Genomic DNA, 16502 nt, shown 5'->3' with positions numbered 1-16502 from the left:
GGTGCTGAGACTGCAAGGGTAAGATTTTAAAGTTGTTTACAGACCAGGCAAAACTAATATTGCCGATGCATTGTCAAGACTTAATTTAGCATGCTGTATTGACAACAGTGTTTCTGAGGACTTCATTGGTCAAGTTGTGGAATACAGTACACCAGTTGCTATGTCATCAAAAGAAGTGGAAAGAGAATCTGAAAATGATGAAGAACTAAGAATGGTCAGACATTGTTTGAAAACAGGTAATTGGTCAAAATGTGTGAATCCAAGCTACCTACATGTGAAAAATGAACTCAGTATATATGGAAACCTGATACTTAGAGGCACTCGACTTGTAATTCCGGGTAGTTTGCGCCAAGCTGTGTTGAAACTTGCTCATGAGGGACACCAGGGTATTGTGAAAACAAAGAACAGGCTTCGTTGTAAAGTTTGGTGGCCAAAGATGGATAGAGATGCAGAAACCCTGTGTAAGAGGTGTCATGGATGCCAAGTAACCAGTGAGTACAGCAGGCCAGAACCAATTGCAAGAGTTCTACCTCCAAGTCAACCATGGCAGGATTGTGCAGCTGATATACTGGGACCTTTACCAAGTGGAGACAACATATTGGTGTTGGTGGATTACTATAGCAGGTTCTATGAAGTAGTAATTATGAGGTCAATTACAAGTTCCTGTGTAATACAAACGATAAGCAAAATATTTGCACGATTTGGTATGCCTTACTCACTTCGGACTGATAATGGTCCACAGTTCATTTCTAAAGAATTTGAAGATTTTTTGAATGAAAATGGTGTTGAACATGTTCATACAACTCCACTTTGGCCTCAAGCTAATGGGGAAGTGGAGAGACAGAACAGAACTCTAATGAGGCAATCCGTGTGGCTCATTTAGAACACAAAGATTGGAAGGCTGAGATTAACAAATTTTTAATGGCGTACAGATCAACACCACAGTCAACAACTGGAGCTTCTCCATATTATTTAATGTTTGGTCGTGAAATGCGAACAAAGCTTCCGGAGCTTTGTCAAGAACCAAATGTGACTGAAGAAGAGTTTCATGACAGAGACTGGAGCAACAAGTTGAAAGGAAAACTATACACTGATGAGAAAAGAAGAGCAATTTCCTCCGGAATAAAAGTTGGTGATCAAGTTTTGGTGAAGCAGCCCAAAACCAACAAGCTTTCTACAAATTTTGATCCGGAACCTAAAAAAGTTGTCGGTGAAGAAAGTGGTGAAATTACAATTCAGAACAAGGAGGGGGTGGAAATGAAAAGAAATTCATCATTTCTGCGAAAGTATGTCAATGACGAAAGTATATCAGAGGATGTTCCCCATGTACCACCATTGGTCGATGTGGAAGCCTCATCCCCAAATTCTGATGTGACAAATGGAACGCGAAGTCGCTCTGGACGACAAATTATAACGCCAATGTGGTTTCGTGATTTTGTGTAGCATTGTTATGCACATGTGTTTTAATTTCGTTGTTGTGATGTTTAAAGTAAAAAGGGAGGAATGTAGTGTTTTATAATGTGCCGGTTACCATCGTGTGTCGACTGTTGATTGAACCGTTGTGTGCATTGTTATTCTACCCAGCGTGTGCTGATGGTGTGCTGCGTATTGGACAGCAACATAATAAATCTGGTATAATCCCGCAAAGCGTGAGTGAGACGCTACAAATAACAACATCAACAATTTCATCTTTAAACTGCCCATCTTCAGTAGCCTTTGCACTTCTTGTATATGACTCAATGGCATATGCATTTGCTCTTGACGAGATATTGAATGTTTTTTGCAGTATTCTATCCACATATACCCATGTGAAATTTCCCGTAAGCATCAGTCAAGCCATCATGAACAATCAGGTCGATCATTTTTACGCCGCCATACGCTGGTGGCAGTCGTGGCATCACAAATGGAGCATTTGACATGCTTTCCATGCCACCCGCTACCATGACGTCTTGGTGTCCACACTTGATTGATTGCGACGCTAATTAATTTCATTCCAGATGCACAGACTTTGTTGATTGTTGAACACGGAGTGCTTGTTTTTAATCCTGCACCTAAAGACAAATATGAATGAACATGGATAAAAAATTCCGTAGAAACAAAGGTTGATAAATTACCAAACATAAAAACTTAAAGCTCAACCATTCTTGTTTTTGCTCAGCCAAGATTCATTGCATAATAAGTACAAATGAAAAGTAAATGTAGAAAATATTTACAACCTGAAAGCAATGCCATTTTGAACATGGCAATTTTTAATTTGTATATCCCACCCTTATGTCTGCAAAATACTTTGCAATGGCTGTATAAAATATTACTGCTGGATAATACAATATTATCCTAATCAGGTAGAATATTGCTTTAACATGTTTTGATCATCCAAGTGGGCTTGCAAATTAATCTTTTTAGTGCAATAATATTTATAATACTAGAAATTTATTTAATTCAGATTCGTCTGGGCTAAAACATTTTCTTCTGTTTTTTTTTACCAAAATATACAGCAAATGCAGATTTAAAAATAACCGCTGACATGTGGCACAGCTGTAGATGCAGAAGGAAACATTTCAATACGTTATATGGCAGTGCGCTCACCTCAAAAGAGCAAAACAAAAAGGGCAATTTATTCGATTCTTTGCGGGTTCAAGTGCAACATAATAAAAGATGTTGCTACGAACTCTTGATTACACTTTTGCCTCAAGCAGTTTAAACAAGCCTGGATGACTATACAAATTTACAAAAAGACTTTGTATATTTGCGTGTCTATTTGACTCAAAATGACACATGAAAAAGGTTGTACGGAAGGAATATTATGCGGTTAAACATCACCCGAAAGTACAGATGACCAGACACACATGAAAATGATCTACAGCAAATAAAAAACGTTCGATGACAAAATTGAAAACAAAAATAGCATTTATTTGTGTAAAAATAAATATTGTCTCTGGTTTTTGATAGCAAGTCACGCGATACAGTGCACAATGATGCATTTGTTCTTCAGATTGCATTAAAAGAAGAAATGCTGGATATTGTTTAAAAAAGTTAAAAAAGAAATATTGCAAACCATTTCATTAGTATTCTTTGATCAAATTTAATTGTAGGATCCGGTCTTGCTAACATAACAACTTAGTATATATGGTTGTTTGAAATGAACAAAACTTAAAAAAGTTAGATTTTTTAAATATTAAGCTATGTTTTGTTTGAATGCAATACAGCAAGCATTAGTTGTTTGAGTTTCTTTTTGTTGTGGTTGTAACTGGTTGAACTGGTTTCGACCCTCATCACCATCTATACCTGTTGGTTGTTCTGCTCATATTATGGTCGAAATTGGAGAACGCATTTCGGGCTATAAATAGTTTAACATAACAATGATGTTCACTCAAATACACAGACAATATTCATGTGAATTCTTCCTACCATTGTTTTGACTGTCGAATTTATTGTGATATCCTTGATGTCTCATCTCAAAGAAACCCTATAAAAGGTAACGCAAACTGAAAACGACAATATCAAAGCTATGAGGCAAACAATTACTCTCACAATCAATCAAAGTTTACCGTGTTTGACGAACTGTTTCCTATATTCGAAGTATACTAAACAAAAACAAATATGTGTTAAATGCTGCTAGGTTGGAACCAGTTTTTTTCCTAACTTGTTTTTAGTTTGGTTAAGTAAAAACACAACCAGTGATTTAATTAATGCTGAAAACACATTTACGTTTCTGCTAAACTATTGCTCGACTAGAGTGTCACTATTTTTCTTGTTGTCTTTTTCGTTTCCTATAGTATAGCGTTCTGTGTCGAGTGATGCAGAGATATATTTTCCACCACTAAATTAAATAGTTTTAAAAACTTACGTATGATGGCGGTTTATTACACTCTTGATTTCTTGGCAAACATAATAAAGCACATGCACCCATATTGTTCTCTAATGTAATGAAAGGAAACACAGCTGAAATGCAAAGCACAAAACAAAACCTGTTAACTATATCCAAACGCGGCACAGTCTCAGTTTACAGTATAAGTAACACTCAATAAGGCTATAAATCAAAACAACAATACCTGTACCATTGCGCAATGTTACGTCACAGAAAAGCGGAAACGCAATTGTGCGTCATACACTATGATTGTTTGTAATAAGCATACCGACACCTTTCAAGTCATCTGGATAGCAAAACATCAGTCTGCAAAATTTACCTTTCAAAACGAATTGTAATAATGTTCTATATTCGTTTTAGTTTTATTAAAAAAAAACGTCAAAATGTACGGTCATGTATAATGTTAAAAAACTTTTCTGGTGTCGTGAGGCTGTGTAAGATGACGGTGATCCGAGTAAGTAAAAGTAATAATACAATTTATGTCTCGTTAAAGGTGGTGGATATTTAAAATACGTTATACGACACCAACCCGGGTACTGAAAATTGTTTTTAGCAAAGTGACATCAACTTAATTAACAGCGGAACCAAGCTTAAAAGTTTTAATGGTTATTTGGTATGTTAAGCAAAGCATTTACATAAACAAAATTTAAAGAAGATAAATATGATTATCTTCAGGTCCCGTGATATATTGTTTGTTTTTTATTTACCAAAAACATTCATTTCGAATAGAACTTTCGATCCCAATTTGTGGTGTCTGATATCATTTTTGAATAATGCTCATTATTTCCAAAATAACAAATAAAACTGAAATTAAATTCCCACAGCTAGTAGATCAAACCGTTTACTTGACAATTTGAATTAAAACTCAGTGCTTATGATACAAATAATTCCGTTAGTCTCGCTAACCAATGTGAATATATGTCAAAATAAGTGTGACGTACCTTTCTACGCGATGTATTGTTTTCGCAGAAATACGATCCCACCACTGAGTGAAGGCTTTTGTCCCTAGCATCGCGCTTCGAACAGCTGTTGTAGTGTGTATGAGTACATTTGTAAGCCGGGGTGCTGTTTAAAATCAGAATTAACAACTGCATCAAGGCTGTTTTCACATCACATGCGATCACTTATTCATCGGCTGGATTGAAACAATTGCAAGCAACGATAAAGTTATCAATAATTATGCAGAATTACACAAACTTTGTAAGTATTCTTTAAAATATGTCAGACACCTTTCTCAAAGCATTAAGTTAATTGTTTTTATAGGCTCTGAATAGTCCGTATTATGTTTGATTGTTACCAGTTTCTGAGCCTTAAATGCCAGAAAGGTAAAAAATACACATACTTCTATTAATGGCGTTCATGTAAAACAGCAAAAGGTGCTCATAGTGCGATAGGCTTATAAAGGTTCGAAACAAACCGGCCTCTGAAGCATGACATAGGCTGAAACAAGCTGTCTTGACGTGGGATTTAAACCAACTATACGAGCTATTGGGTCTCGCTATACAGGCCCGGTGGTGAGCCCGTCGAAAGTCGAATTGTAAGCACAGTTGCCTGCCTCGTATGCTGCACATTTTAGCTTTGTAGTAGGGAATTTTTCGAAAAGTTTGTTCGAAAATTGGTTTTGCAGACATTTGACTGTTAGCTTTATCATTTACGCTTAAGGCCTTGTGGATTGTAAACACGCCAAGTCTTTGACAGGTATTGCACTAAATTATTACTTTTTTTCACCAGATCCCGTCTACCCCACAGCAAATGTTCCTACCTCAGCCGGTAAGAACGTATGCAAGTAATGGGGTATTTATTGAAAATTGCGGGTATATAAGTAACTACACCGGAAGCACCTTATATTTCGTCTATGGACAGATACACGATTACACCATTATCGAAGAGAGCAAAATATAAAAGGCAATCTATCCGGATCACTGTAGGACAGGGTACTTCAAGGGGGCGTTTTGATCCCCGGATGGTAACCATTTTTGGATGTGGAGGGTGATTTAACTTCAAAAGTGGCAAGATTTCAACATTGCTTGTATAAATATATACCAAATGTGTTAGATGCTAACTTTAATTTACAACATATTTTATTCGTCTTGCAAACAAACTCCAGGGACAAGAAGTGCATCAGTTTACATGCTACCATTTGTATGCATTTGCGTTTGCTGACGATTGTTTGTATTTAGTGATCTCGAGAGCAAGATTGGGCATTATATTGCCACAGAGAACACTTTTATGGCTATGTATGGTAACAGGCCATACCTTTAAAACATAACGGTAAGGGGCTTTCCCTCATACTTGTTTCACTTTCACACTTCCTATAAGCCTCCTATGGCGACAAGCGCTTTACAAACTGCGAAGTATTGGTATCATTCAATTTGATAAATCTTGTGCACTCTGAGGTTGAATATATAGAATTCTCCTAAACTGGTTGCTTTTAACAAAAGTAGACAATTGTTTGCGTGTTATGTTAACTTGTCAATAAAGTAAAACAAAGTATCAGACGTTAGACTTGCGTGAAATGAACCGTGGATGTTGCAGTTGCCATTAAATTAGGTTTTACGTAAGTATCGTGTTGCTTGGTAGGTCTTTTTACCCTCATCTGCTTACTATCTCATGAGGGAGGTGGGGATTTTGAGCCAGTGTCCCAGAAAGGAGGCGATTTCGCTAACAAAGCTGGAGATCCCTGCTCTGGGATATAATGTATAATACAAGGTAGTGTCAGTAAGAGAGGTTTTTACAAATTCCTGATTATAGCAATTCCAACAATTTTTGAAAATAATTGCGTTAGAATCTAACGAATAGTGACTACAAACCACGGGTACTGTACGTTTATTGAACATGTTAACAAAACAGAAACGTACCGCTGTCATGTTACACAGCTGTAGATGCAGAAGTACACACTGCAATACGTTATATGGCAGTGCGATCACCTTAAAAGAGCAAAACAAAAAGGCAACTTATTCGATTGCTTGCGGGTTGAAGTGCAGCATAATAAAGGGTTGCTACAAACTCTTGATTACACTTTTGCCTCAAGCAGTTTAAACAAGCCTGGCTGACTGTACAAATTTACAGACGACTTCGTATATTTGCGTTCCTATTTAACCCAAAATGACACCTGAAAAAGATGTACGGGATGAATATTATGCGGTTAAACATCACGTGAAAGTACAGATGACCAGACACAGATGAAAATGATCTAAAGCAAATAAAAAATGTTCGATGACAAAATTGAAAACAAAAATTGCATATATTTTTGTACAAATAAATATTATCTCTGGTTATCGATAACGAGTCTCGTGATCCAGAACAAAATGTTGCATTTGTATTTCAGACTGTATTAAAAGAATAAATGCTGGATATTGTTAAATATTGCAAACCAATTCATTACTATTCTTTGATGAAATGGAGTTGTATGATCCGGTTTTAATTGCTAACACAGCAACTTGTAATATATGGTTTTATGAGATGCACAAAACTGGAAAAAGTTTGACATTTTTTTTTATTTAGCAATGTATATGTTTTGTTTAAACGCAAGTTTGATTTAATACTGAACACACATGAACAAAGTAAAACACACACTTTTTATGTTTCTGCTAAACTAGTGCTCGACTAGGATGTCAGTATTTTTCTTATTGTCACAGAAGATCGTTCGGTGTCGAGTGATGGATTAATATATTTTTCACAAATGTAAAGTTAAGTAAATTTAAACGAATTTCAAAACTTTCATATGTTGGTGGTTTATCACAGTTTTGATTTCTTGGCAAACGTAACAAAGCACATTGCACCCATATTGATCTCTATAGTAATCAACAAAAGCACAGCTACAGTGCAAAATACACGACAGAACCTGTTAACTATATCTGATATAAAGAGAAGCAACACAAACAAACGCAACACAATCTACCGTTTACATTACAAGTAATGCTAGGTAGGAATTCAAATCAAAACAACAACAATACCTGTACCATTGCGCAATTTTACGTCACAGGTCAACGGAAACGCAATTGTGCGTCATGCACTATGATTGTTTTACCATAAGCATACCGACCCCTCCCAAGGGTCTTGGTAGCAAAACGCAGATCTGTCTAACTTAAAACTTTGTATTATTGATCTCGTTTCGTTTAAGTTTAATAAAAAAAGTTTTCTTGCCAAAAACATACAATGAAAATTTTAGGCCGCCGAACCCTTTCTATCCAATCAGTTTAGGTTTTAACAAGCGTAAAACCAACGACCCTTCAATCCGAGACAAAGGCGTGTTATTTATTATGTTTAAATATCCACAATAAAAACTGCATTTATGTAAATACAAAGATTTACAGACGACAGAGTAAATGTGTAAAAAAGTTAAAGCAGTCACGTAATGCACACAATGCAACATACAAATTATTTGATGTGTAACTCATGTTAATCAAGAAGAGAAATAAATTTCATTTTATGAAACTAGTTCCATAATGATAGTTTGAAACTAAGTGTCGGAAGCAAATTTTAGTTGCACCAAATTCACCTGTTATCCAATCAACAAATAACTTATGGTCATGTATATGTAATGCTTCAAACATTTGCTAGATTTTCTAGTGTCATATGGCTGTGTGAGATGATTGTGTTCTGTGTAAGTAAAAAGTAATAATATAATTTATTTACTTGGTAAAGGTGATGGATATTTACTTCTTTTTATGACATTGAAGACCTTTCTAAACAATATCACATAAACTTAGTTAACTGCGAAACCAAGATTGAAGTTTTGATGGTTCTTTAATCTGTTAATTAAAGCATAGACATAAACAAAGTTAAACGAAGAAAAATAAGCTTATCATTATCTAAATTTCGTTGAAAAACGTTACAAACCAAAAACGCAAATTCCAAAAGATAGAAAGTTAAAATTTGCAGTTTGCATACATTACATCGATCGCAAATAAATTCTGAGGCATTTGAATCTGTAATATGTACCATGATTAAAAAAAACTTATAAAAAACCAAATAGCTTTTTTGTTGTCAGTTTAAGTACAAGTGAACCCGAAAATCGTTAACCTAGTCATTGTACGTATACTGTTAATAATTTTGTGGATTTCTGTTCAGGAGAAAATAATAGATAAAAATATTTTGAATCACAAATATAACGTATTTTAACAGATTTTCTTGCAACAAATGCTTGTGGCTTAAGTGTTTCTTGATTTATTCTTGTTTTAATTTTTATTTTTGACGATATACATTCAATAGCGGTCCAAACAAAAACGGCATAGAATCTGACTGGTTAATGATAAAATTTATTATTGCGGAAAAAAATGTTTTGAACGTCTTAATGTGTAAGTATATGCTGTGAGCATATAACACTACATACAACTGTTTATGGAATGGTAAAAAATAACCACGGCAATGCTGTTTAAATATGTAAAAAGCATTTCAAGCATTACTTATATTCCTCTATTTCCTTTTTAACCAAGAACGTCAAAAATTAAGATAATCAGTTAAAAAAGGTTAGACCATTATGGTTAACATTTTTAGTGTCTGTTTTCACCCTCAAGTCCATCAACAATTTTGCTGTTTCCCTCTGCAGGTTTTATGATGATGTTTTGTGCCGTACATTACCAACAATGTTCTTTAGTTGAATACAAATACTTAACTTTAATGACTAATGAGCAGATTTGTGACCGTTAAATTATCGAGGGAAACCCTAAAACAACAGTTTAGGTACCATTGAGCAGTACAGTCAGTACATAACTTTCCGCCGGTTAAGAACCACTGCTTTCGACCGGTGGTTCAAAAACTTCTGGATTATAAGCTGCATTAAAATTCTATTCTTACAACATCATTATAATCGAAAAGCTTGAGTTAATAAACAATAGCCCATAATTTTTTAAGTAACATACAGAATTTAAGTAACATACAAATTCAAGAAATTACGCATATTATTCATCCGAAGGCAGCTAAAGTTTACAAAAAATACCACCAAGAGTGTGCGCGAACAATTGCATTTTTAAAATTTTCAGCAATGGTTGATTTTTCTGCTAATGAAGACGATCCTCAAATTGTACCTTGATATACATACATCTTCATATAAACAGTTCTAGAAGATATAAAAACAGCGAAATTCTCGCGAATTGCTTTACGGGCTGCTTAAGAATCGAAGATGCCAGTATAAGAATCTGTGCATTAGACAATACAACAAAATTCAGCGAATATATTTACATTATAAGCATCTGTAGCAGGTTATCTACAGCAACATTAGTTGTTATGAGGCTGGTTTCGTTCCGGTTGCAACTGGTTTTCCGGGTTTTCAACCTCATCTCCATCCATTGGCGCTGGTTCTTCTGCTGGGTCGAAATGGTCGAATGCAATTCGGTCTAACACATAAACAAATACTTGAAATCGCAAACCAGTATCATGCTTCAATTTACAGAAAATTAAATCTTAAACACTCTTGCCTAAGTTGAGAGGTGCTCGATTTAAATTTTCTTCTTCGTATTCAACCTTTCTTGAAATCTAAACGAACAAGTTAAATGGAGAAAGTTAAAATAATAAGTAGATTAAGGTTAGAGATCTCCAACAAAAAAGATCTCCAACAAATTTAAACACTTCACATAAGAGTAAAAATTTAAGCACAAAAAATGCATATATAAGTTGTTACCTTATAGAATGATATTGGTGTGTGATCTACAATCCCGTAATGCTGGAAAATCAAATAGTACGTATCGTGTTGTAGGAGATAATCCTAATAAGAGTAGAACCAACTTATTTCGTATGTTTGTTTTTTTGACTTGATTTTTCTATTGAAATACCGATGATTGAAGTGATCAGCATAGATTTACTGTTTTAACAAAGAATTTTTATTTTTATGAAACCTGATGTTATACAAAAGTGTTATAATATATATAATTTGTTGCCAATGTTATAGTTTGGTTATTTATGATTATAGTTGTTTCAAATTGAAACGAGCTATTGTGCATAAAATGTGGATTTTGATTTTTGATACAAAGAGGTATTATCAATATATGACTTGCGTTCGAATAAAAAAATGATTCATACTGGTTCATGTTTGTTTGTTTTTTTGCTTCAGAGCTCGCAACGCTTTTTGGCTTCAACTATATTAAAAGCAAAAATCACTCTAAACCAACGGCGGGCAAAACCCGTATTCGAATGCATGTGAATATAAATGACGGATATAAATCCCCCACGTTGGGTTGTCACACTGTGACATAAAATCGATCACCATTTCGACATTACAAATGTTCCCACAATGCTTTAACGACAGTTAATGCTAATAAAGCGTTACACATTCATACTGACAAACTTACGATTGTCAACAATTATTAAACACAGTTAATAGTTCCATATGCTGCATGAAATGCGGATTACTCGGAAGCACAATCTTCTTTGGACTTAAATTTATTTCTCAACTGTTTTGCATTTTTTACCACAGAATGTGAAATTTTTACTTACCTCCATTTCACGTTCGAACTCCTCCGCCTGAAAGGAAGAAAACAATGTTTATTACACGTTATGTCTTTTTATTTTTGTGTTTGTTATGGAATGTCAAACTGTCAGATGTTCTTTCACATGAAGTGAATGTTTAAAATTCATGTTTTTTGTTGCATGATTTCTATAATGCCAAATTGTTTGATTCTTTTGCCCTAAAATGTTTGATTACTAATTTTCTCACTTCCAGTGCCCTTTCAAAAATTTCTGGAAAGGAAGCGTTGCGTCAAAACGAATAGTATCACAATCACATTGCCTTTCATGCATTTATCACCGATTCCCGCTATGCTGTGAAGAAATACAATTTTATACTGACAAACTGGCTGTCAACAAATGTTAAACATGGTTAATGGTTGGGAGTGCTGCAGGACATGCGGATTAGTGGAAAGCAAATTCCTGTTTCGAAGTGAATTGATCTTCCATAACGTAAGTGTTTTACTTACCACCCGTTTACGTTCCAACTCAATCCTCTGAAAGAAGCAAAACACGGTGTTAGGGCAGGTGCAGTTGGGACCGCGGTATGGTTTCTCGCACACCGGAAGATTTTCAGGTTCTGCAAAGGAAAGGTTTCAATTAAATGTAGGAAGTAAGCAGTGGTGGAATTTAAATTTTTGTCAGCCGGTTCTATCACAAATGTCATATTTTCAGCAGGTTCTGTTTCAAAAAATTCAATGACAGTAACCAGTAATGCTACCGGTTCGCTGATCTCACCAAATTTCGTGAGACGGTTCTATTGAACCGGTGCGAACCGGCCGAATCCTACCACTGGAAGTAAGTCATTAAAAGAAGTAAAACCACGAAAACGGTTAAGAATCACTGGCCTAAAGCAGGGAAGCTTTCTTGCTCTGCGACCCCATTTCAGAAAAGAAATTTCCACGCGACCCCTTGATAGGATAGCCTATACACGTGAATGATGTTTTTCGCACGTATACCATTTATTGTGACAACGTCATAACAACGCATGATGTTTCGCGACCCCAAAATTATATTTCACGACCCCAATTTGGGTCGCGACCCACAGTTTGAGAAGCCCTGGTCAAAAAGATTGTTTGACAATGTATGAGAAAGCAGAAACTGCAGCCTTCATCGCACAGAACCTAAATCTACAATTGTAACATTATCTCGCTATTTGACAGTAATTTAATGCCGCCAATGTCACTGTAGGCCGCGACCATTTGTGGATGCTAGGAGATTGGAGATTGGAGATTGGGCCATTTAAAACAAATCATTTTGTACTCACAAGTCAATCAAGTCATATTACTTTTATAGGGACGTGGAGCGATGCTTAAATCCTCTCCCGGACATTTACACTCCAAGCATTCGATTATACCAGACAGCATTACAAGAAATATTAGTAGCATCGTTGCTGTGATACCTGAAAAATACTGCAGTTAGTACACTTTTCTTATAACACTGCATGTTATATAGTTTTTATACACATCTTTATATAGTTGTCGGTTATATAGTCGTCGGTAAAAACAGACACTTATTCTAATAGTATTTCGGAGCAAAAACTATCAAACTAGATCTTAAACTTAACAGCAATGCGTTACTACCATATAAAGTTGGCTGCAGACTGTAAGACCCTGCAAACTGTCTTACTTTAAGTAGCCAATGTCATCCCACACAAAACGCTTTATACATTGTAAGCACAAGAACTGAATTGACGCACTGCACAAAAAGACAGAAAATGTTCGCACTACAACGCAGAAAGACACCCGGACAATGACATGTTACACCCCAGCGCCTCGTGAAGCATTCTGGCCTCTCATGCCTGGGTTAAAGGAATGTCTATTTTCGTAACAATTGAGCGGGCCTTTTTTGTACTGCCCAGATCATCTAGCTAAACCATTTGTTGTCAATGTGAATCAAGTATGTTGTTAGGTTAATGCCACAAGAACTGATTAGACACATATTTAAAATAATTACCTAAAGCACTTTCATTGACCAAAGCGCCTAAGCAACTGAGTTACAAAGAATAGGTGGAGTGCTTCGATAAAGGAAATATTTATGAATGCGTGACGGTTTTACGACCCATGCAAGCAACGACTATTTACCTCGGTCCACTTCTACGACAGATTTACGAGTGATTACCAGTAATAGCAAAGTATGAAATCAGCTTGTTGATAAGTTAGCACTGATAACAGCTATTTACAGGAAATAATAACCGTTGTGTACCAAGTTGCAATGACTTCGACAACAAGACTTTTTCTCGTTTGTACTCTTGCTTTGCAGTCGGATTTGTCGCCTTTGACTTCAACTTTTCCTAAAATGGAGACGGGGATGCGAACGTTTAATTTGATTTAAGTTTGTTAATGTTTCAGAGGCTACGTTTTGATTCGCCCTTCGAAGATAACGATTATTATCAATGAAAACACAATTGATCATTAGCAATCAACATGTAAATCGCTTGCTTAATTCGACTAAAAATACTAATGTATGTATAGTTAAAACCAACATTTGTTAAAGCCAAGGAGTTTCCAATCTTTTTAATGTATAGATTGTAAAAACACTAAAGTTTTGTAAAATAATGCATATTATTTGTGAAACTTTACGAAAATTTATAGAGTGTTTAATCCTAAACGTGCTAATGGCAGGGTTTTTTTGTGTTTAACTGTCTACAACATTTTCGAGTTCACTAACCGTTTGTTCCCACAAGAATGACGTGCCAGTCAATCTAACGGTTGTCTCACATTGCTTCGGGTTGAAGCGACCTAGTGTATCGCGTTAACGGGCGGGCCCACGGAATTAAGTGATGTTCGCTTATCATTTCCGTTTCGCTAACCTGAACAAATGAAACTTTACAAGTTGTTCCTAATGGAATTCCAAGTTGGTTAATGAAAATCGTTCAATTTTATCTGAGTTTGTTTATGTTTTCGATCTGTCGTTGTGGTTGTCCGTTCGAAGGCAAAATATTTTTTCAATGTTTTTGATTATACGGCAGCAGCTTCCCACTTAAATTACGGAGAATCCTTAAATCCAAAAAATCGCTATCAAGCTTTACTTTTACACTTAACGTTTAGTTTTTAGAAACAAAGTTTTACATCCGCGTGGACGATAACCAATAAAAAATTTCGTTTTCGAAACACATTTGTATGTCCCGCAAAGTTCGTTTTTCACCGTTAGGAAAATTCGTTACCACTTCAAAAAATCGTTTCCTGTCGTTGCATCGGTAAAGATATTATTTATTGATCGAGTTTGCTTGACTTTTTTACGACGCATGCAAACAGCGACTATTTCAACAAATGTATGAGTGACTGCCACTTTTACGATTTGTTAACAAGTTTTTCGAGTTAGTTACTTTTGCGAATTTTATGTGTCAACTTTTACGACAGATTTACGAGTAACTGCCAGTAATAGTAATGTACATTACTTTCCTGAAACCTATTTGAGGATCTAAAATTTAGCTTTGCGAAATCAGAGTGTTAAAAAGATTGCACTGACAACATAAATCGACAGCAAATAATAATAGTTGTGTATCAAGCTACTCCTTTGCACTCTTGCTTTGCAGTCGCTTTAATTTTGACTTTAACTCTTCTCAAATTGGGACGTGGATGCGTTCAATTTCATCTCAGTTGCTCATGTTTTGGATTCAATAAGGCATATTCACAGTCGGCTGCTTTTATCGCATTTACGGCCGTGCTCTCGAACATAAGCACAAAGTCTGTGTAGCGATTACGTCATAATTTGTACAAACTTTGCAATAGTTGTTTACCAAATTAGCTCGTTTTACTTGCTAAAATGCTCGAGTTGATAATATTCCCTGTTACAGTTAAATTAGGCGGTTGATTGACTTTGCTATCTGGTGTTTACTCGCTTTAATCGTATGTTTTGTCTCATGCGGTGAATTAGTCGCTGTTTTGTGTGTGAGAAAATGTGCAAGAGCCAACGGCAAGAGCATAGTTGTACAGTTTAATGTCACGTGTTATGAATTTATAAAACGTACCGCTGATGTAATGGCTCATAACAGTTTTAGTCCTACCGCAGTTAACTCTTTGGCTTACTGTTCAATTACATTTTGAAGCAATGTGTTGGTTGCTAGTTAAACTGGAATTTTTATGTAAACGTTATCACTATTCATTTCTAACGACTTGTTTTTGTAAACAAGCATTCTATGTATTTGAGTAAGCATTCTATTTGAATGAGTAATAAACAAACGAACCGAAGTGCAAGACACGTGTGTGGAGTTTCCAGGACTCTGTCCTGACAAGCCCGGGAGCTTGGGAGGTTAAGGACGGTGGTATACTTCTTTAATTTGTCGTGACGCGATTATAACCTTGAGACTCATCAGCCACCATTAACTGAAAATCTATCACTACAGTGTCTTACTAAATTCAGGTCTTACAGCCACATTCCTGATTTGCTTCAAAATATGCTTTACTTAACGATTAACAGCAGTATTTTTCAAATACTAAACAACAACAAAAAATTATGTGTAATTGTCCAATTTCAATTTGAATTTGCGCGCCAAACTATTTGCGAGTTCATATGCAATTTCTTCTTGTACTATTTAGGCAAAATGCTGTCTTTTTGTTATAGTTTTTTTTTAATTTAGTAACGTTTCTCCTTTAACTGGCATAAAGTTTTACAAAATACTTGTTTTTAGTTTGAGAACAAGTCATTTTCAAACGTTTTTCCGTTTTTCTGCACACGGGTATACATAGAGCAATGAAGCAATATAGTTGCGAACAAATAAACAGTATGACAACATACAGTGGAAACTACAGTTGATTGCATTTCATTAAATGGATTTAAATGGTTACTTTGTCTGTGTGGTATAATTTTATTTTACGCACCCTAACAGCTTGCATTATATTCATGCAGAGAATTCCCTATTTGATCATGTTTCACTTATCGCATACAAAAAGCAAATAGAAATACGTTTTGGACTCGTTTTAGTGAGCTGAAAAAGTCTACACATGTGGCGGCTTCTCTCAATCTGATTGTCGTGTTCTTGTATACCTACAGCGAACCGGACAGAATGCCTTCTTTGTTTTTCTCTCGCCCTATGCGACGTATTAGTACATTGTGTTATTCTATTTTCGTGTACCTCGATTAAACATCTCGCTACTCCGAGATAAGCATCAATACAGCCATAGGATTGAAGCGCCGCAACAATTCTCCTAAAAATAACTTCATTGCTGCGAATGGCACCCATATCCGG

The 16502-nt window shown here is 35.6% G+C and overlaps 1 long non-coding RNA gene and 1 pseudogene across 1 annotated transcript; one reads left to right on the top strand and one right to left on the bottom strand.

The window, feature by feature from the left end:
* Positions 1–10287: 10287 nt before the first annotated feature.
* Positions 10288–11328, bottom strand: LOC145217765 (uncharacterized). The gene is made up of 3 exons (XR_013857481.1): positions 11303–11328; positions 10491–10574; positions 10288–10345 (listed from the first exon to the last, which is right to left on the bottom strand). It is a non-coding gene; the product is annotated as an uncharacterized LOC145217765 (long non-coding RNA).
* A 352-nt stretch (positions 11329–11680) lies between these two features.
* The window catches only part of LOC145219272 (scavenger receptor cysteine-rich domain-containing protein DMBT1-like), a 10497-nt pseudogene continuing 5675 nt past the window's right edge, over positions 11681–16502 (top strand).

The sequence above is a fragment of the Phallusia mammillata genome, chromosome 3 (genome assembly GCF_965637545.1).
Source record: "Phallusia mammillata chromosome 3, kaPhaMamm4.hap1.1, whole genome shotgun sequence".
NCBI lineage: Eukaryota > Metazoa > Chordata > Ascidiacea > Phlebobranchia > Ascidiidae > Phallusia > Phallusia mammillata.
The sequence above is the reverse complement of the archived record's forward strand: the minus strand, read 5'-3'. Positions and strand labels throughout refer to the sequence as shown.